Source organism: Nelumbo lutea, chromosome 5 (assembly GCF_056320005.1).
Source record: "Nelumbo lutea isolate HS-2025 chromosome 5, American lotus-T2T, whole genome shotgun sequence".
Taxonomy (NCBI): Eukaryota; Viridiplantae; Streptophyta; class Magnoliopsida; order Proteales; family Nelumbonaceae; genus Nelumbo; species Nelumbo lutea.
In genome coordinates, this window is record NC_142688.1 from 65108267 (window position 1) to 65131797 (window position 23531).

The 23531-nt window shown below is 42.3% G+C and overlaps 1 non-coding gene across 1 annotated transcript; it reads right to left on the minus strand.

Moving 5' to 3' along the window:
* Positions 1-1711: 1711 nt before the first annotated feature.
* LOC148852738 (small nucleolar RNA R71) lies at positions 1712-1818 on the minus strand. Its single transcript, XR_016100091.1, has one exon. It is a non-coding gene; the product is annotated as a small nucleolar RNA R71 (small nucleolar RNA).
* Between the last annotated feature and the right edge of the window lie 21713 nt (positions 1819-23531).

The window sequence follows — 23531 nt, forward strand, 5'->3', positions numbered from 1 at the left end:
TTTAGTTTAGGTAGTTTAGTTGATTGCTGGTTTTGTTTATCAAAAAAAAAAAAAAAAAAAAAAGTTGCTGATTTCTTTAACTGTTAGCTGATTTCAGTTCTGTACAAATCTGCATATAGTATTCTTCATTACTGATATTACTACTCTATTTTTTTTTTCTATTGCTGATTTGTTTGGTTTTGATTACTATTTAGTGATGCTAGTTTAGCTGGTTTTTGGGTCTATATATCTCATAAAAACAGGGGAGTTCAGATCTGTACACAGTAGATTTCAGTACTAAAAAAAAAAAAAATCAGATCTGAGCACACCAAAAAAAAAAAGGGAGATTTTGTTCAGTAGTATAGTTGCATTACTGCTTTGTGTTCTATTTCATCTCAAAAGAAAAGAAAAAGAAAATCAGATCCCAGCAGCCACACCATGGTGAATACAGGTCTGATTTCAGATCTTTTTACTACTGATTGATTTCGGTTTTGTGCAGATCTGTATACAGCATGTTTCATTGCTGATATCAGTGGGTTATCCTGCTGAATTGCTCTGTTTTAGTATGGCTACTCTATCTGGTGTTTGGTGATGCATAGCTCATCAAAACAGTGAGCTCAGATCTGATATTTAGTAGCCTTCCAATATGGAAATCAGACCCGAGCACAACTGTACTATTATCAGTAGCTGCTATTATATTTATTGTTGTTCTCAGTGGCTTCTGAGATTTCAGAGCTGATCTCAATTTTGTGTAGAACTGATGTCTGAATTGCTATCTCACAATCCTTTGTACATTGATTTCAGTTTAGTGTATTGACCTTCAGTAGCACAGAAGAGCCTTTTAATATGAAACTCAGACCTGAACACAATCACTGCTGATCCGCATTTGGCTGTCCTCAGTAGCTGCTAAGATTTCAGAACTGTATATTACTATTCTCAGTAGCTACTGAAATTTCAGCTCTCAGCAGTTTAGATCTGTGTAATTAAAACCTGTCCCTGATTTCAGCAATATAAAGAAGAGGAATTTGTAAACTGTTGTTCTACTCAGAGATTACTGAATTCAGACCTGTTTGTAAATTGCTACTGAATTCTGTATATTGAATAAGATGTTGATCTGCTGCATTTATTTTAGGATGTAGGTTTGTATATTCCAATACTTCACTTTACATTTTCAGTTGTAATAGGATTAGTTATTTATTTTCTTTTGTGAATATTGGCCTTTTTATTGCTTTGACCTTTACAGTTTATGACAAGCAGACCTGAACTGGAAGAGATCCTTTACGACCCGGAGATTGAACGGACTCTCCGTGTCCGTTTGAGAGCTGCTAGGCAAGTCAGACAAGAAGCACAAGAAATGGCTGAACAAAGAACTATGATGGATTATGCCAAGCCCACCCTCACCGGGACTGTCTCCAGCATTATCAGGCCAACTATTGCTGCCAATAACTTCGAAATTAAACCGGCCATAATCCAAATGATACAAAATACGGTTCAGTTTTGTGGTATGGCCCATGAGGATCCGAATGCCCATATTGCTAACTTCTTGGAAATCTGTGACACCTTCAAACACAATGGGGTAAGTGATGATGCCATCCGGCTGAGGTTATTCCCATTTTCTTTGAAGGATAAAGCCAAAGCTTGGTTGAACTCATTACCAGCAGGATCTATAGCCACATGGGACGAAATGGCCAGCCGTTTTCTCTCTAAATATTTTCCCCCTTCTAAAACTGCTAAAATGAGGAATGACATCACTACTTTTTTCCAGCAAGAGGGGGAATCTCTCTATGAGTCCTGGGAACGTTACAAGGAGCTACTAAGGAGGGTTCCTCACCATGGCCTTCCGATTTGGCTGCAGGTGCAAACATTTTATAATGGTTTGACCGATTCAAACAAGACCATCTTAGATGCAGCAGCTGGGGGCTCCATAAACAATAAGACTCCCGAGGTTGCCCATGCACTCATCGAGGAGATGGCAGCCAATAACTACCAATGGCATTCAGAAAGGACACCAGTTAGAAAGCAGCATGGCCTTCATAATGTGGATACATACACAACTCTCTCTACACAAATAGGAGCACTTAGCAAAAAATTTGATGAGATGCAGATGGCAGCTATGCATGTACAGTATGATAAGTGTGGGGGAGGCCATGATAGCACTGAATTCCAAGTTGGCAGTCAGTCTTTTCAGTCCACAGAACAAGTAGACTTTGTTGGCAACTTTACAAGACAGCCAGGAAATCAGTACCATCATGCCCATAACTCCGGATGGAGAGGCCACCTGAATCAGCATGCACCTAAGGCTTTCCACCAAAACTTCTATCAGCCGGAACCGAAATCTAACTTGGAGGAGCTGATGACCAAGTTCATAGCTAGTGCGGAAAATAGATTTCAGAATAACGAAACATCGATAAGGAACTTGGAAACTCAGGTTGGGCAGCTGGCACAGATGATTTCAGAAAGGGCTCCGGGTACCTTACCTAGTAACACCATGGTAAACCCAAGGGAACAAGAGGCTGTTGGGAGAATTCCCAATTCAGATACTTAGTAATAAACTGTCTTACTTGCTTTTTGTTTTTATTTTTCATAGCATTTAAGTTTAGTTAGTTTTTCTTAGAATTTAATTGAATAAAGATACTGATCTCCTCTTCTAATTTGCAAGTGATTTCTAGCAGAAGAAGTTTTCCACCGACAACATATTGCAGAATTTAAGAATGATCTTCAGGGAAGTCCTCTAAATACCTCCTATTACTTGATGATGCTCTTGCTAGTTTTATTGTTACTGCCTAACACTACGAACATAGAGGACAATGTTCATCTTAAGTGTGGGGGAGTGAGCCCGAGGCTAGGGTATGAGGGCTGAAACCATGCACCCCAACACACATATGCAGGCAATGACATAACCAAAAAAGACTGGAACCCCTCAAGTTCATTACTATTTATTTGGTGATTTTTTTTAAGAAGGAATTCAATGAGTTGAGGGAGACTGATGTACTTGTTAAGTTTTTATTCTTGTGAATGACCTAATTTGATATATGCATGAGAAAAGGGGAGCTGAATATGCTTTTCAGCATGACTAGCCCTAACTATCTTCATGTGTATGGAATCCCTTGATTTCATGGTTAATGGTCAAGAGAGCTAGTGCACATCTGAAGTGCTGATTCTTGAGGTTCAATAATTGCAAAGAAGGACAAAAGCCCAAATTGACTCCGCTATTCTGAGCTGAATAGTAAAACTAGCAGCTTAGAACATGAGTCCTATTTACCTACCTCAAGCAAGTGACCAGTGTGAGATGGAGCATAAGATGCACTCACACCAAAAAAAAATAAAAAAATAAAAAAAAAAAGAGAGAGAGAAAAGTGTGTGAGATGGAGCATAAAATGCACTCACACCGAAAAAAAAAAAAAAAAAAAAGGGTGAGATGGAGCATAAGATGCACCCACCCCTAGAATTAAGAAATTGTGGTGATAGCTGAGGTTCAAAGGGGCACTCTAAAGTTGAACTCTCATTAAGATTTAGTTACAGATGTGAAACTTAGTGAAATTTGATTATTAACCTTGACAATTAGGAGTGAAGGGTAGACTATGATAAAATTCATATTCTCCTTTCCTTGGATCTTATACATATCTTAAATAGTAATTTACAAGAATAAGAGTTGAGCACTTACAAAAGTCCCCCGACTACTCAATGAATTTCTATCTTAAAAAGTTCACCAGGTAAATGGTAAGAACAGAAGGGGGGAATGTTCAGTTTATGGCTGATGTCCTTGCTTGAGGACAAGCAAAAGCTTAAGTGTGGGGGTATTTGATGAACTTACAATTTATCTATAATTTTTGAGGACTTTAGCATGGATTTTTATGCCGGTTTTATTAATTTTTGCCTTAATTTAGCTTAATGCTAAGAATAAGTTCAGGGATAATTAATCCAAGAAAATGAAGGAAAAAGGTAAGAAAAGAAGGTTCAAAAAGACCAATTTCAGTCCAGCCCGGTCGTGGAAGCAAAAGAGAGCACTTCAGCCCAAGAAGAGCAAGTGAATTTCTTGAGAAAACCCAAGAAAAGAAAGCCTAGCTATGAGTAGAATTCGACCCAGCAAGGAAGGCCCATTCTCAACCCAAAAGAGCAGCTCAATGTATAGCTATCATGTGCTAAGAGAGAGCTTAAGTGCAGCCCAAATAACAGCCCTTAGGAGGCTTTCAAGAGAGCTCTAGAATGTTCAAGAAAGGGGTGTAATACACCCCATTCTAGAGGCTTCAAGAAGGGGCAAGAGACCCCTTGAAAAACTATATAAGGAGGCCTCTAGGAGGGGGGAGAGGTGTTCAATTGCTTGAGAGGAAGGCTCTCCCACTCTTAGAGGTTCGGCCACCTTGAGAGAAGAGAAGAGAAGAAGGCTAGGCGCGAGGAAGAAGAAAAAGAAGGGCTAAAGGAAGTTCAAGACAAGCAAGCTAGAAGATAAGGTGAGTTCGAATTGAGGGTTTGTGATTCAAAGATCTTTTGTAATAAATCAATTGTAGTTTCATTCTCTTTTGATTCAAATTCAGTTTCTTTGTTATATTTTCTTTCTTCTTTCTCCTTTTTTCCATTCTTCCTTGTTGTATTTCAGCTTGTAAAATTTCAGTTCAGCAATCTAATTCTTTTTGATTCATTCAAATGGTCATGAATTGTACTTGAAGTTTCTTGAATAAGGGTGTTATTGTAGATTAATTCAGCCAACTAACCTTCAAAACTCAGATCTGAATTCTCAGATCTGATATTGCAAGATCTGAATTGCTTGAAAGAGAATTCAGATCTGCAATTTTCAGATTGGCCGAATTAATCTACAGCTTGGAATTCCTAGAGTGCTTGAGAGAGACTCTAGGAATTCAGATCTACTATTCAAGAACTGAATTGAGTGCATTAGAGATAAATTGCACAATTCAGTTGGTGATCAATTCAGATTTGAATTGATGCCTTAGAAGTGTTTGAAGAAATGCATGCAAGGGGATTAGATTCTTGCTAGAGATAGAAGAACCGTCACTCATGCATAGGATGAACATGCGCTTGAGAGAGGCTGTTCATGACCTTGGGGTTTCACCAAACCAAGGCTCAATTATGATTTATTCAAATGATCCAAATTGATAGATTGCTGAATTTAGGATTTTTTTAGCTTTCATTAAAGTTTTGATTTATTTGTTGATCAGATAAGAAGTGCTCAATTTAGTATTGGTAATTGTTTCCTAAATCCTCGTGGGAACGATACTTCACTCACTACTTTATTACTTGAACGGCTAGTGCACTTGCTAGTGTCACAATGAGCCACACATCAGCCATTCTTGTTGAAGCTGGCAAGACAGGCAAGAGAAAGAGGAAGGCAAAGAAGCCTCAGAAGAAAGCCACTAAGAGCAAGAAGCAGAAGAAAGACAAAGCATCGGATGCCTGTCACTTCTGAAAGAAGACCGGCCACTGGAAAAGGAACTGTCCTGCCTACCTGGAATCCAAGAAAGGTAACTTCGAAACTTGTGTTATAGAAACCAATTTGTTGGTAGCTTCTGCATCCTGGTGTACTGACTCCGGGGCTTCGACTCATGCTTGTAACTCACTACAGGGGTTCAAGGTAAGCAGAAGGCTGAGTGAAGGAGAAGTCACACTCTTCTTTGGGACTACTGCAACTGTTGCAACCGCGGCCATAGGAACCGTGGAATTAATTTTTAGAGAAGGAATAATTGTACTGAAAGACTGTCTTTATGTACAAAATTTAAAGAGAAATTTGATTTTTGTCTCAAAACTGTGTGCAGATGGTTATTCTGTCTTCTTTAGTAATACGATTACTGTTAAAAGAAACAACAGATTCATCGCATACGGGGAACTGGAGAACGGTCTCTATGTTCTACATCCTTCTCTAGAAAGTAACATAACCGAAACTACGTCGGCTGAAATCCCTAAGAAGAGAGCTCGTGATACAGTTAATCCCATGTGTCTGTGGCATTATCGACTTGGCCACATCGGTGTTGACCGAATCACAAGGTTGCTAAAGGATGGTCCTTTGGATTTTCTAACTGTAGAAGATCTTCCCACTTGTGAGCCTTGCCTACAAGGCAAGATGACGAAACGGCCATTTAACGGTAAGCCTTAAAGATCTACGGGCACACTTGACCTAATACATACTGATGTATGTGGTCCCCTGAGTGTTAGGACACGAAATCAACATGTGTATTTCATCACCTTAACAGATGATTTTTCACGATACGGTTACGTGTACCTAATGAGACACAAGTCCGAATCCTTTGAAAAGTTCAAAGAGTTTAGACAAGAGGTCGAGAAACAGTTAGAGAGAGAAATTAAGGCCCTTCGATCAGATCGAGGTGGCGAGTATCTCTCTGACGAATTCAGGAACTACTTAAAGGACAATGGGATAGTATCACAATTAGCTCCTCCTGCTACACCACAACTTAACGGTGTTTCGGAGAGGAGGAATAGGACCTTATTGGATATGGTCCGGTCGCTTCTCATACACTCAGAGTTACCCACATCCTTTTGGGGTTACGCATTAGAGACTGCAATTTATGTGCTGAATCGGGTTCCAACCAAATCGGTTCCGAATACTCCATATGAACTTTGGACCGGAAAGAAACCAAGTGTCAGACACTTGAAGATATGGGGCTGTCCAGCACACGCTAAGAGAACGAGTGCAGACAAGTTGGAATCCAAGACCAGCCGTTGCCTATTTGTAGGCTACCCAAAAGGCTCTGTAGGTTATCTATTCTATGAACCAAGTGAACAGAAAGTGTTCTGCAGTCGTAATGCGCAATTCTTGGAAACCGACTATATCCTGGACACCCATCGTCAGGAAGTTGTTCTTGATGAGGAGAGCTCAGGAGCAGTGGGAGATGTCCCACAAGTTCCAAGTAGTGACCAACCTAGAAGATCCACTCGGGTATCCAGGCCACCAGTCCGTTATGGTTATGACCAGGATAGTTACCTGGTGGAAACCTTGACTAGTGAGGAGGATCCCGTGACTTACACGGAAGCTATGTTGGACATAGATTCCCAGAAGTGGGTGGAGGCCATGAGAGCAGAGATGGACTCAATGGAGACCAATGGAGTCTGGACTCTACTAGATCCGACCTCCGGGGTAAAAGCAATCGGTTGGAAATGGATTTACAAGAGGAAGAAGGGCCCCGATGGTAAGATTGAGACCTTCAAGGCTCGTCTGGTGGCGAAAGGGTACACTCAGAAAGAGGGCATCGATGATGAGGAAACTTTTTCACCTGTGGCCATGCTTAAATCCATTAGGATCCTGCTAGCTGTAGCAGCATACCATGATTATGTGATTTGGCAAATGGATGTCAAAACTACATTCCTGAATGGACATCTTACTGAAGATATCTATATGCAGCAGCCGCAAGGCTTCATTGCTGCAGGTCTGGAAAACATGGTATGTAAACTTAATAGATCCATTTATGGACTTAAGCAAGCTTCTAGAAGTTGGAACATCCGTTTTGACTCTACCGTTAAATCGTTTGACTTCGAGCAGAATCCGGATGAACCCTATGTAGGAATGTTAACTACCGTAAAAGTATGGCTTTCACAGCAATTCTTCATGAAAGATCTTGGAGAGGCCTCCTATATACTGGGTCTTCGACTCTATAGAGATAGATCGAAGCAGATAATAGGATTATACCAATCTGCCTACATTGACAAATTAGTCAAAAGATACTGCATGGAAAACACTAAGAAAGGAAATGTTCCTTTCAGGCATGGAGTCACTCTCTCCAAGAAGATGTCTCCCAAGACTTCTGAGGAGATTGATGGCATGAAGGACGTTCCCTATGCCTCTGCCGTAGGGAGCATCATGTATGCCTGGCTGTGAACTCACCCTGACATTGAAGGGTTGAGAGATCCATCACATGGACGCCCAAAGATTGCAGAATAAGGGGCGAATTTCAAAAATTTTTCTCTCCCTTCAACTGGGAATCACATTCCCTATTTAGAAAATCATATTTTCAAGGATAAATCTTGAACCTTAAACTGAACCAGATCTGAACCAAAAGCAATGGGAGAGAATGATACCTGACACGGAGAAGCAATATCTCCCAACGAAGGTGTTCACGCCCAAGGAAGGATCCAAAGACTGCTCCGACTAAAGATGGCGCAGTGCAGGATGGAGCAGAATCAGCAGTGTTCTTCCCCAAGAACTCTGTCCTTCGCAAGAAACAGCAGGATGGAACATGAGCACAGCTCCCTTTTCAATCCTTTCTCAAAGAATTGATGTCAAGATCCAATCTTGACTTCTCCCACAGCTGGAGATCGAACTGGCAAACAGGGCGGCAAGAGCAGGGAGGCGGCAAGAGAGTATTCACAGGGTGCAGAATTATCTCTTCTTGATTTCAGCACTAAAGAGGACCTGATGTGTTTCTTGGTCTCTCTCTCTAGGCTGCCGCCCTCTCCTTCCTTTTGTTAACTTGAAAAGATCAGCTCCTAATCCCATTAGGAGGTGCTTATCTAAATCATATTGGATCAGCCTTCTCTTCTAATGATAAGGATAAACCCTTATCTTGTTTGCAGATTAGATTAGCTTTATCCTAATCTTATTAGGAGGTTTCTAGATCTGAATCACATTCAGATCTGGACTCTCTGAGTGGATAGGATTAAGACCCTATCCTAACTGCTAATCCATCTCAGAATTCGCCCCTTTAATTAAATAAATTAATAGCCCAGTTTGAAATGGGCTTTAGGCCCATTAAGCTTATGTGCTCACTTAACCTTCCTAACTACTGCCCAGTTGGACTTCCTTGTATGGCGTGGGACCCTAGCATTAATCTACACATCAGCCACATGGGTTCAGCCCAGCCTTTGTTACAAGGCCTGGTCGAATACACTGTTAAAGACAGTGCACCCCCTGAAACCCATCAAATGGGCTCTATGCGCCCAACACTTACCCTAAGTGGTCCCTGGGCCAAGCCACCTTGTAACACCCAGGGACTGTGGGCAGATGCAAGATTAGCCCATCAGGTATTATCCTCAATGGTCGTACACTTAACCTCTCAGCCCATAATGATCATACACTACCCGAGAAGAGAGGACCTCTCCCTCGACTGCAAGGAACAGTGTTGCACTCTCCACTTATATGGATCCCGGGAATTAAAACCTTTTGCCATAATATATATACTTTTATATCTCATATAAAATATATTTTGCAAAACAAATTTCAACGGTTGAAATCGACTGCCGGCAGTCTTTGTTTCCAACAGTGAAAGTGCAACCCCGATCATTACCTTTGTCCGACAAAGGGGCTGATCCTGTCACTATGATCACCCACTCAGATGAATTCTCAGATTGTCCCAACATACCCAGGTTTTGACCCCCGCTAAGGATCTCACTGATTGGTACATCAAAGACAGCCCGATCCGACACCTAATGCAGTATCATAATCGAGTCTAGGGGTCGGGTGTAACTTTCCAGTTTTGCCCATCAATCTCCAAGGTCCAGGGCAATACTGGAAATCTGGTCCAGTTCAAAGATTCAATTAATCCCACACTGTATGTGCCTAGGGTCTCACCCCGGTAGCTGAGACAAGCCACCCCAACCGACTTGGTGGCACCACAGTGTCAGCCTTGTCAGGATAAGTCTCCCCAGACCGACCCACTGGCTGTGAACATTCAATACTAACACGAGTCTCAATAAATGTCTAGTTTAAGGGTAATACATAGAAACATACCAAGGGAACATGAATCAAATATGTACTTTTATTCATTTACAATAAACTCATAAAGTACATCAATTTTGATTGAAGCTAAGGGCATACAAAACTGTCTAACAGCTCCCACTTGCACTTAGGTCCAATCAGGTACTAGCCGGAGTCCCATGCTTTCCACGTGTTTCTCAAACACTTTTTGTGTCAATGGCTTAGTCAATGGGTCTACCACATTCTCCACTGATGCTACCTCTTGCTATCATCCTCCCGTAGGTCCAGTGTTGTCATACAACAATGGAATGGGTGATGTGCTGAATTCCAAATTCATGAATGAACACCTTCATTCATAAGGCAGCATCACTTACGACAATGCACTCGGCTTGGGTTGTGGACTATTAATTTGCAACTTAGGACCCCTGTTTGCTGACACTCAGGTAACAACACACGATCCTATCGTGAAAATATATCCAAATGTAGACTTTCTATCATCTGGGTCTGACTGGAAATCGGCATCTGTATACCCTTGGATCTGTAGTGAGCTACCGTCGAATACTAGACAAAACTCTTTTGTCATTCGAAAGTACTTTAGTATGTTTTTCACAGTAGTCCAATGCTCCTACCCTGGGTTTGCCTGAAATCTGCTTACTACACTCACTGCCTGAGCTATGTCAGGACGAGTGCACAGCATGGCATACATGATGCTCCTTACGGCAGAAGCATAGGGAATGTCTTTCATGCCATCAATGTCCTCAGAAGTCTTGGGAGACATCTTCTTGGAGAGAGTGACTCCGTGCCTGAAAGGAACATTTCCTTTCTTGGAGTTTTCCATGCTATATCTTTTGACTATTTTGTCAATGTAGGCAGATTGGGATAATCCTATTATCCGCTTCGATCTATCTTCATGGAGAATTGCTGTGATAACCATACTTTCACTGTAGTTAACATACCTACATCATTCCCAATGAGTAGAATGTCATCTACATACAGAACCAAGAAGGTAACGTTATCTCCACTATACTTCCTGTAGACACAGGGTTCATCCGGATTCTGATCGAAGTCAAACGATTTGACGGTAGAGTCAAAACGGATGTTCCAACTTCTAGAAGCTTGCTTAAGTCCATAAATGGATCTACTAAGTTTACATACCATGTTTTCCTGACCTGCAGCAATGAAGCCTTGCGGCTGCTGCATATAGATATCTTCAGTAAGATCTCCATTCAGGAATGCAGTTTTGACATCCATTTGCCAAATCTCATAATCATGGTATGCTGCTACAGCTAGCAGGATCCTAATGGATTTAAGCATGGCCACAGGCGAAAAGGTTTCCTCATAATCGATGCCCTCTTTCTGAGTGTAGCCTTTCGCCACCAAACGAGCCTTGAAGGTCTCAACCTTACCATCGAGGCCCTTCTTCCTCTTGTAAATCCATTCTTTGGGCGTGAACACCAACTTTGGGAGATACTGCTTCTCCGGATCAGGTATATTCCTCCCATTTATCTTTTGGTACAGATTTGGTTTGATTATGGTTCAAGTAGGATCCTTGAATATTGTATTCTAAATTTAGGGAATATGATTCCCAGTTGGGAGAAGGTAGGAAATTTTTGAAATTCACCCACCCATTCCGCAACCTTTGTGGCGTCCATTAGATGGATCCTACCCTTCTTTCATCCATCTCTGCTCTCATGGCCTCCACCCACTTCTGGGAATCTATGTCCAACATAGCTTCCGTGTAAGTCACGGGATCCTCCTCACTAGTCAAGGTTTCCACCAGGTAACTATCTTGGTCATAACCATAACGGACTGGTGGCCTAGATACCCGAGTGGATCTTCTAGGTTGGTCACTACCTGGAACATGTGGGACATCTCCCACTGCTCCTGAGCTCTCCTCATCAAGAACAACTTCCTGACGATGGGTGTCCAAGATATAGTCGGTTTCCAAGAATTGCACATTACGACTGCAGAACACTTTCTGCTCACTTGGGTCATAGAATAGGTAACTTACAGAGCCTTTTGGGTAGCCTACAAATAGGCAACGGCTGGTCTTGGATTCCAACTTGTCTGCACTCGTTCTCTTAACGTGTGCTGGACAACCCCAAATCTTCAAGTGTCTGACACTTGGTTTCTTTCTGGTCCAAAGTTCATATGGAGTATTCGAAACTGATTTGGTTGGAACGCGATTCAGCACATAAATCGCAGTCTCTAATGCGTAACCCCAAAAGGATGTGGGTAACTCCAAGATCTTCTAAGGAGATCGATGGCCTGAAAGACGTTCCCTATGCCTCTGTCGTAGGGAGCATCATGTATGCCATGATGTGCACTCGTCCTGACATTGCTCAGGCAGTTAGTGTGGTAAGCAAATTCTAGGCCAACCCAGCACAGGAGCACTGGACAACCATGAAAAACATACTTAAGTACTTTCGAAGGATAAAAGAGTTTGGTCTATTATTCAATGGTAGCTCACTACAAATCCAAGGGTATACAGATGCCAATTTCCAGTCGGATCCAGATGATAGAAAGTCTACATCTAGATATGTTTTCACGATAGGATCGTGTGCTGTTTGCTGAAAAAGTAGCAAAAGGGGTCCACTGCAGGCTCCCCAACCATGGCCGAGTACATTTTTGCAAGTGAGGCTGCCAAAGAAGCCATGTGGATGAAGAAATTCGTTCATGAGTTGAGAGTAGTTCTGTCCAGCACAACACCCATCCCGTTGTTGTGTGACAACAATGGAGCCATTGCTCAAGCGAAGGAGCCATGAGCCAACTCAAAGTCGAAGCACATCGAGAGGAAGTGCCACGTACTGCGGGAGATTGTTGGTAGAGGGGTCGTCCTGATTCAGAAGGTAGCATCAAAGGAAAATCTAGCAGACCCATTGACAATGCCACTTTCACAGAAAGTGTTTGAGAAGCATGTGGAAAGCATGGGACTCCGACTTGTACCTGATTGGACCTAAGTGCCAGTGGGAGCTGTTAGACAGTTTTGTATGCCCTTAGCTTCAATAAGAATGATGTACATTATGAGTTTATTGTAAATGAATAAAAGTACATATTTGATTTATGTTCCCTTGGTATGTTTCTGTGTAATACCCTTAAACTGGACACTTAATGAGACTCTTGTTAGTTTAGAATGTTCACAGCCAGTGGGTCGGTCTAGGGAGACATATCCTGATAAGGCCGACACTGTTGTGCAACCAAGTCGGTTGGGGTGGCCTATCTCAGCTGCCGGGGTGAGACCCTACTGATGAGACTGAAAAGAACCCTATTTTTGTTCCCTAATTTTTATTTTTTACATCATTTTATCACTTAAATGAACTCATTACTCTTGTATTTTGATTCAGGGCAATAAAGAAGGCAATTGGAAGAAAACAGGGCAAATAGGGTAATATGGGCCTAACCTTCAATTCTGGACTCCGAGTTGGACAATTCATGATGCATTAGAAAGATGAAAGGAAAGCCCACAACTTTTATGTTTTGGGTTTTGCCAGGGCCCGTATCGAGTACAAAAGTGAGCCCGAAGTAGGAGCATGTTCATAGCCGGGCCCATTTCACAACTTAAGCCCAACTCATAGAAGTACCTTGAAGAAGCCCAACTCGAATTCAAGAGTCAAGAGTCCAAATGTCGAATGTAATCTCCAAAGAGAGAGTCTTATCAGATCTAAAGGCTTGAATTTAGAGAAATAAGAAGATTGAGATTAGATCATTAGATAAGAGATAGGATAGGATTAGTTCAAAGAAGATCAAGACTCCCTAAAGATAAGATGATCTCCTAATAGGAGTTGGAAAACAGCCCTCTCCTTTGGCAATATAAAGAGGGGGGCGAACCAGCTCTAGCATCACTCACTCCCAGATCCAAGAGATCATCAAGAAGACCAAGAAGCTCAAGAGGGTAGTTCGGCTATGGAGAAGAAAAGCATGGATATTGCGCAGATCATGAGCAGATAAGCTTCTTTTTCTGGTTCAAGGGGGGAGGTTCAACAAGCATGGCAATGGGCTTCTTCTGGGGCTTTCTCTTTGCCTTCATTTTCTTGCCCGATGTGCCAGTTTCAACAAGCATGGCAATGGGCTCATCCTTTTTAATCAATTCTTCGGCCCTCTGCAACATATTGCTGAGTTCCTGCAAGTTGACATTCAGCTTGTTCATGTTGTTCATGATGAATGGATTAAAGGATGGAGGCAGAGAGTTGAGAATAGCATCGATCTGTGTTATCAGATATAGCCCAGATCCAAGAGCCTCTAGTTCGTTGATATAACCCATCATCCAGAGATAATGGTCGTGAACTTGTTGGTTCTTGGACATCTGCGCGGTCATGAACTGTTTCAAGACCTTCTGCCGAGTAGAATGACTCTGCTCTTTGTACATTGTTTTGAGACTATCCAATACATCCTTGGCAAGTTTGATCTAATTGAATTGCCTTTGAATTGGATTGTCCAAAGAGGCAATGATATAGTAGCGGGCAAGGGAGTTTTTCTCCTCCCATTCTTGGTATTCTCTTCTATGGGCCTCAGAAGCCCTATCTCCCGGATGATCCGAGGCAGGATTCTTGGCTACCTTATCCAAATTTTCAGAGGTTAAGACCAACATAAGGTTCTTGTACCAGCTGACATAGTTTGGGCCCTTAAGCTTTTTGTCGTCAATAAGCTTTGCAAATGATCTGTTTGGCATTTTCTGATAAAAGAGCAAACATCATCCACAACCTAATTTGATTCATGTTCATTACATAGATATGGATTTTAATCTACGATCCATTTCCATTTATTCACCTCTAAGATTTCCCTCCTTTCTTAGTAACGGAGACTATGGGTTATCTCTGGAAATGTTGAAAATCACATAGGGTGCATGGAGCCAATTGTTTCAGCTGCGTAATCCCACCACCTTTTTGTGAAGGATCATATCCACTCATCATAAGAGTTTTCCCTTTGGCCTCTATCAAACAAGGTTCCGAGCCATTTTCAGGTAAACCTTTCTGTCTAGTGAGTGCTTACCCATCATATTCGTGAATGCCAAGGTACCGTGAGAGAGTTCCCAGTTTCTAGTGAAGCCCCTCCCACATCGGTCTATGACGCCCTATGATCTTATGAAACACTCAGACAAGCCCAACAGCAAATGGATTGCCCATTTCTGGAGCGTTTCCTCATTACTGAAGGACCCATCCTCATGCTAATGATGGAAGGCCTTGAGAGAGTTCATCATATGAATCTCCCTATCACTTGCACCCATATCAACTAGAGGGAACAGTTATTACGCCCTAGTTTGATTTAGGTTAAACCAAAGTGGCTCCCATTGACTTTCATAAAGTCAGATTTCGGTGGGCCTTAATTGGCTAGGGTTCCGCTTGTAACCTCTTGATGAGGGGTGTGGGGCCTACCACTGAGGGAGGTCATCCAATGACCAAAAGGGACACCATGGCAAGGGTGTGCATTCAGCCATGGTGTGCGTAAGAGCCACTGTCGATTGAGCATGGGCCAAGCTGAAAGAAACGTAGGATCCATCTAATGGACGCCATAAAGGTTGCGGAATGGGTGGGCGAATTTAAAAAATTTCCTACCTTCTCCCAACTGGGAATCATATTCCCTAAATTTAGAATACAATATTCAAGGATCCTACTTGAACCATAATCAAACTAGATCTGTACCAAAAGATAAATGGGAGGAATATACCTTATCCGGAGAAGCAGTATCTCCCAAAGTTGGTGTTCACGCCCAAAGAATGCTCCAAGATCCGTTCCTGCTGAAGATGACACAGCTGTGGATGGAACAGAACCAGCAGAGTGCGTCCTACACACTGGATCCTTTGCAAGTATCCTCTAGAAGCACTAAACACTGAATCTATTCCAGTCTTTCTTGCAAGACTGATGTCAATAACAGATTTCTTGACTTTCTTTTTTGCAAAAATCTAATCTTGCAAAGGAGATGGCGGCGGTAGGAGGAGAACTCTAAAGGCGAAAAGGCTGAACTGCCTTTTTTCTTTTTCTGGAGTATGAAAATGAGATCCTATCTCAATTCGCAGGAGATATCCTATATCTCTTCAAGGTGGTTCGAAATCTGATATTTCTCTTTTTGGGTTTCTCCTCCTTTCTTCTTGATTAAGAATCCTCCTAATTAGGAGTTATCCCAATCCAAATCAGTATTTGGATAGGGGATAATCTTAATCCTATCTGCAGATAAAGTTAGCTTACTCCTGATCTTATCAGGAGGTTACCAGATTCAAATCTAATTTGAATTTGGTCTCCAAGAGTGGATAAGGCTAAAGGCCCAATCCTTTTACTAACATTAATCTCAGATTTGCCCCAATGATGGGTGATCATATCAGCCCACCTCGAAATGGGCTTCTGGCCCATTAAGTGTTCAGTGTCTAATTACTTTCCAATCTACTGCCCAGTTGGGCTTCTTTGTATGGCGTGGGACCCAAGCATTGATCTACACACCAGCCACATGGGTTTGGCCTAGCCTTTAATACAAGGCCCAGCCGAATTCACTGAAAATCTCAATGAACCCCTTGAGTCCATCATATGGACCCTATGGGCCCAACACTTACATTAAGTGGTCCCTGGGCCAAGCCATCTTATAAAAACCCAGGGACTGTGGGCAGGTGCAAGATTAGCCCATCAGGTATTATCCTCAATGGTCTTACACTTAACCTCTCAGCCCTTAATGATCAAGCACTGCCCGACAAGAGAGGACATCTCCCTCGGCTGCAAGGAACAGTGCTGCACACTCCTCTCACATGGATCCCGGGAATTAAAACCATTTGCAAACAATTTGAAACCGTACATATATATAAATATATTAATTTTGCAAAACAAAATTCCAACGATTGAAATCAACTGCTGGTAGTTTGGTTTCCATCAGAGAGAGTGCATTCCCGATCATTACCCTTTGTCCAACAAAGTGGCTGATTCTGTCACTATGATCACCCACTCAGATGAATTCTCAAACTGCCCCAACATACCCAGGTTTTGATCCCCGCTAAGGATCTCACTGATTGGCATATCAAAGGCAGCCTAATCCAACACCTAGTGAAGTGTCATAATCGAGTCTAGGGGTCAGGTGTAACTTTCCAGTTCTGCCCATCTATCTCCAAGGTCCAGGGCAAGACTAGAAATCTAGTCCAGTTTAAGGATTCAAGTAATCCCATACTGCATGTGCCTCGGGTCTTACCCTGATGGCTGAGACAGGCCATCCCAACACTTGGTGGCACACCAGCATCAGCCTTGGCAGGATAAATCTCCCCAGACTTATCCAACGGCTGTGAACATTTAAAACTAACATGAATCTCTATAAATGTCCAGTTTTAGGGTTTTACACAGAATTAAACCAAACAACATGAATCAAACATGCACTTTATTTATTTCCACTAAAGAACAAAAGTACATCAAATCAGATTGAAGCTAAGGGCATACAAAAACTGTCTAATAGCTCCCACTTGCACTTAGGCCCAATCTGGTACAAGCTGAAGTCCCATACTTTCCACGTGTTTCTCAAACACCTTCTGTGTCAGTGGCTTAGTCAATGGGTCTGCCACATTATCCGCTGATGCTACCTTCTGAACGTCCCCTCTACCAATGATCTCCCGCAGTACATGGTACTTTCTCTCGATTTGCTTTGACTTCGAGTGAGCCCGAGGCTCTTTAGCCTGGGCGATCGCTCCATTGTTGTCACACAACAACGGGATGGGAGATGTGCTGGATGGAATCGCTCCCAATTCGTGTATTAACTTCTTCATCCACATGGCTACCTTGGCAGCTTCACTTGCGGCAATGTACTCGGCCTCGGTTGTGGAGTCTGCAGTGGACCCCTGTTTGCTGCTTTTCCAGCAAACAGCACACGATCCTATCGTGAAAACATACCCAGATGTAGACTTTCTATCATCTGGATCCTACTGGAAATCGGCATCGGTATACCCTAGAACTTGCAGTGAACTACCATCGAATACCAGACAAAACTCTTTTGTCCTTCGAAGGTATTTGAGTATGTTCTTCACAGTAGTCCAATGCTCCTGCCCTGGGTTTGCCTGGAATCTGCTTACCACACTCACCGCCTGAGCAATGTCAGGGCGAGTGCACAGCATGGCATACATGATGCTCCCTGCGGCTGAGGCATAGGGAACGTCTCTCATGCTCTCAATCTCCTCAGAGGTCTTGGGAGACATCTTCTTGGAGAGAGTGACTCCGTGCCTGAAAGGAACGTTTCCTTTCTTGGAGTTCTCCATGCTGTACCTCTTGACAATTTTGTCAATATAAGCAGCCTGGGATAATCCAATTATCCGCTTCGATCTATCTCTATAGAGTCGAAGACCCAGTATGTATGAAGCTTCTCCAAGATCTTTCATGGAGAACTGCTGTGATAGCCATACCTTGACCGAAGTCAACATTCCTACATCATTCCCAATGAGTAGGATATCGTCCACGTACAACACCAAAAAGGTGATCTTATCCCCACTGGACTTCCTGTAAACACAGGGCTCATCCGGATTCTGCTCAAAGTCAAACATTTTGACTGTAGAATCAAAACGGATGTTCCAACTCCTAGAAGCCTGCTTAAGTCCATATATGGATCTATTAAGTTTACATACCATGTGTTCCTGACCAGCAACAATGAAGCCTTGTGGCTACTGCATGTACATATCTTCACTAAGATCTCCATTAAGGAACGCAGTTTTGACATCCATTTGCCAAATCTCGTAGTCATGGTACACTGCTACAGCTAGCAGGATCCTAATGGATTTAAGCATGGCCACGGGTGAAAAGGTTTCCTCATAGTCGATGCCTTCTTTCTGAGTATACCCTTTCGCCACCAAACGAGCTTTAAAGGTCTCAATCCTGCCATCGGGACCCATCTTCCTCTTGTAGATCCATTTACAACCAATTGCTTTTACCCCGGAGGGCAGATCCACTAGAGTCCAGACTCCATTGGTCTCCATTGAGTCCATTTCAGCTCTCATGGCCTCCACCCACTTCTAGGAGTCTATGTCTAACATAGCTTCCACGTAAGTCACGGGATCCTCTTCACTAGTCAAGGTTTCCACCAGGTAACTATCCTGGTCATAACCATATTGGACTGGTGGTCTGGATACCCAGGTGGTTCTTCTTGGTTGGTCATTACCTGGAATTTGTGGGACATATCCCACTGCTCCTGAGCTCTCCTCATCAAGAACTATTTCCTGACGATGGGTATCCAGGATGTAATCGGATTCTAAGAATTGTGCGTTTCGACTGCAGAACACTTTCTGCTCACTCGGGTCATAGAATAGATAACCCACCGAATCCTTTGGGTAGCCTATAAACAGGCAACGGCTGGTTTTAGATTCCAACTTGTCCGCACTTGTTCTTTTAACGTGTGCAGGACAACCCCAAATCTTCAAGTGTCTTACACTTAGCTTCTTTCCGGTCCAAAGTTTATATGGAGTTTTCGGAACTGATTTGGTTGGAACCTGATTCAGCACGTAGATAGCAGTCTCTAATGCGTATGCCCAAAAGGATGTGGGTAATTGTGAGTGTGAGTGTACGAGAAGCGACCGGACCATGTCCAACAAGGTCCTATTCCTCCTCTCTGAAACATCGTTGAGTTGAGGTGTAGTAGGAGGAGCTAATTGTGACACTATCCCATTGGCCTTTAAGTAGTCCCTGAATTCGTCAGAGAGATACTCGCCACTTCGATCTGATCGAAGGACCTTAATTTCTCTCCCTAACTGTTTCTCGACTTCCTGTCTGAACTCTTTGAACTTTTCAAATGATTCAGACTTATGTCTCATTAGGTACACGTAACCATATCGTGAAAAATCATCTGTAAATGTGATGAAGTACACGTGTTGATTCCGTGTCCTAACACTCAAGGGACCACATACATCAGTATGTATCAGGTCAAGTGTGCCTTCAGTTCTTTCAGGCTTACCGTCAAATGGCCACTTAGACATCTTACCTTGAAGGCATGGTTCACAAGTGGGAAGATTTTCTACGGTTAGAAAATCCAAAGGACCATCCTTTACCAGCCTTGTGATTCGGTCAATACCGATATGGCCAAGTCAGTAATGCAGGAGGCACGTGGGACTTACTGTATCACGATTCCTTTTCTTGGGATTTTCGACCGACGTAGTTTCAGTTAAGTTAGTTTCCAGAGAAGGATGTAGAACATAGAGACCATTCTCTAGTTCCCCGCATGCGATGAATTTATTATTCCGTTTAACAGTAATCATATTACTAAAATAAACAGTATATCCATCAGCACACAGTTTTGAAACAGAAATTAAATTTCTTCTCAAGTTCTGTACATAAAGACAATCTTTAAGTACAAGTATTCCTTCTTTAAAAACTAATTCTACGGTTCCTATTGCCGTCGCTGCAACACTTGCAGTTGTTCCCAAGAATAGTGTCACTTCACCTTCACTCAACCTTCTGCTAACTTTGAACCCCTGTAGTGAGTTACACGCATGAGTTGAAGCCCCAGAGTCAACACACTAGGACACAGAAGTAACTAACATTTTAGTTTCTATGACACAAGTTTCGATGTTACCTTTCTTAGATTCCAAGTAGGCAGGACAATTCCTCTTCCAGTGGCCGGTCTGCTTGCAGAAGTGACAGACATCAGATGCCTTGTTCTTCTTCTGCTTCTTAGGTTTGGCAGCCTTCTTCTGAGGTTTCTTTGCCTTTCTCTTTTTCTTGCCCGATTTGTTAGATTCAGCAAGCATAACCACAGGCTCATCCTTCATGAGTAGATCCTCGGCTCTCTGCAACATATTGCTGAGTTCCTGGACGCAGACATTCAGCTTATTCATATTGTAGTTCATTGTGAATGCATTGAAGGAAGAGGGCAAAGAATTGAGGATGGCATCCACTTGCGTGCCAAGATCTAGCCCGGATCCAAGAGCTTCAAGTTCGTTAATGTATCCCATCATCCGAAGACAATGGTCATGAACTTTCTGCCCTTTGGTCATCTGCGCGGTCATGAACAATTTCAGGACCTTCTGTCAAGTAGAACGGTTCTGCTCTTCATACATTGTTCTTAGACTGTCCAATATGTCCTTGGATAGTTTGATCTGATCGAACTGCCTCTGTATTGAGTTGTCTAATGAGGCAATGACAAAGCAGTGGGCTAGGGAGTTCTTATCCTCCCACTCTTGGTAGTCCCTCCTACGGGCCTCAGAAGCCCTATCACCCGGATGTTCCGGGGCAGGATTTTTCACCACCTTGTCTAATTTTTCAGAAGTTAGGACCAGCATAAGATTTTTGATAAAATAGCAAAATCATTAGTCCACAACCTTAGTTTGATTCATGTTACCTACATAGATATGGCTTTTAAACTATGTTCCATTCCCGTTTGTTCATCTCTGAGATTTCCCTCCTTTCTCAGTGACGGAGATGACGAAATGTCTCTGGAAATGTGGGAAATCACATGGGGTGTGTGAAGCCAATTGTTTTCAGCTGCATAACCTCACCACCTTTCTGTGACGGATCATATCCACTCATCAAATGAGTTTCCCTTTGGCCTCTGTCAGACAAGGTTCAGAGCCGTTTTCAGGTAAACCTTTCTATCCAGTGAGTGCTTACCCACCATATTCAGGTTACGCCAAGGTACCGCGAGAGAATTCCCATTTTCTGGTGAAGCCCCTCCCACATCGGTCTATGACGCCCTTATCATCTTATGAAACACTCTAATAGATCCAATAGCAAATGGATAGCCCAATTTTATGGTGCGTTTCCTCATTACTGAAGGACCCATCATTGTGCTAATGACGGAAGGCCTTTAGAGAGTCCATCATATGGGTCTCCCTATCACATGCATTCATATTTGTTGGAGGGAACAAAATTACGCCCTAGTTTTAATTTAGGTCAAACCAGAGTGGCTCCCACTGACTTTCATAAAGTCAGATTTCTGGTGGGCCTTAATTGGCTTGGGGTTCCGTACACATCCCTTTTCAGGGTTGTGGGGCCCACCAAGCAAAGAGGGGTCATCCAATGACCTTGAAGGACACCATGGCAATGATGTGCATTTAGCCATGGTGTGCGCAAGAGCCACTAACGAGTCTTCATGGGCCAAGTACTTATGGCCCATCGTCGCAGCACATCAAACATCCAAACATCACATGTAAAGGAGGAATTGATCCAATCAATTAACTGCTGTAAAGCCCATCGAATAGCCCATTGAAATCCAAGTCATTAACAATTAATGTCTACTAGGTGTATGGGCTGAATCGCAGATAGCAGTTCGGCCCATACAGCTTATCTCACAGTAATGGGCCTTTTGCAGTTTTAACCCTTTAAAACTAGGCTTTACAGGTGGGCTGAATTAATCCCTGAAATTTTACATCAGATTAGCAAGTGTGAGAAATACAGACGGAAAAATAGTCCCTATTGAACCCCAGATTCGGTCCAAACAGTTTTGGTCCAATCTAGTCCGAGAGGATCCAAAACTGATTTTCAATTCAAGAATTAATTCATGAAAGATCTGAAATTAATAATTTTGATTTCAAACAATCACAAATCAAACTATGGACTGTTCACACCACCTACAAAACAGAGGTTAATCACTAAGGTTACTATTTCATAAACTGCAAATCGCAGGAAGCAATTTCTCCATCTACAAATATCCAGCGCCGCCTTCTTCTTCCTTCTTCTTTAAACAAGAAAAATAACAGAAATCCTATTTCTATTAATTACATTCTTGATCAAATCCTATACATTCAGTCTAAAAATAAAAAAAAATATTTACAAACCGAATTAAATAAATAGAAAGAAAAAGGGTGCGCAGACTATCTGCGCCAAATCTGCACTGCGATCTCCAGGTTCGAACAGTCCATTAAATCAAAATAAATAAAGAACAATTCTAAATAAATTTTGGATTTAATAAAAATAAATTTCAGATCAATCGCCCTTAACAAGAAATAGTTTCTTGAAATAAAGAAAACAATCTACACAAATCTTGAAAGAACACCTTCTATCCATCTGCACAGGATCAAATCTGATTTTCTTTTGGTTCAAGATTCAAACTTGTGGCTCTGATACCACTGAAAGAAAGGTAGGATCCATCTAATGGATGCCATAAAGGTTGTGGAATGGGTGGGCGAATTTAAAAAATTTCCTACCTTCTCCCAACTGGGAATCATATTCCCTAAATTTAGAATACAATATTCAAGGATCCTACTTAAACCATAATCAAACCAGATCTGTACCAAAAGATAAATGGGAGGAATATACCTTATCCGGAGAAGCAGTATCTCCCAAAGTTGGTGTTCACGCCCAAAGAATGCTCCAAGATCCGTTCCTGCTGAAGATGACACAGTTGCGGATGGAACAAAACCAGCAGAGTGCGTCCTACACACTGGATCCTTCGCAAGTATCCTCTAGAAGCACTAAACACTGAATCTATTCCAGTCTTTCTTGCAAGACTGATGTCAAGAACAGATTTTTTGACTTTCTTTTCTGCAAAGATCTAATCTTGCAAAGGAGATGGCGGCGGCAGGAGGAGAACTCTAAAGGCGAAAAGGCTGAACTGCCTTTTTTCTTTTTCTGGAGTATGAAAATGAGATCCTATCTCAATTCGCAGGAGATATCCTATATCTCTTCAAGGTGGTTCGAAATCTGATATTTCTCTTTTTGGGTTTCTCCTCCTTTCTTCTTGATTAAGAATCCTCCTAATTAGGAGTTATCCCAATCCAAATCAGTATTTGGATAGGGGATAATCTTAATCCTATCTGCAGATAAAGTTCGCTTACTCCTGATCTTATCAGGAGGTTACCAGATTCAAATCTAATTTGAATTTGGTCTCCAAGAGTGGATAAGGCTAAAGGCCCAATCCTTTTACTAACATTAATCTCAGATTCGCCCCAAGGATGGGTGATCATATCAGCCCACCTCGAAATGGGCTTCTGGCCCATTAAGTGTTCAATGTCTAA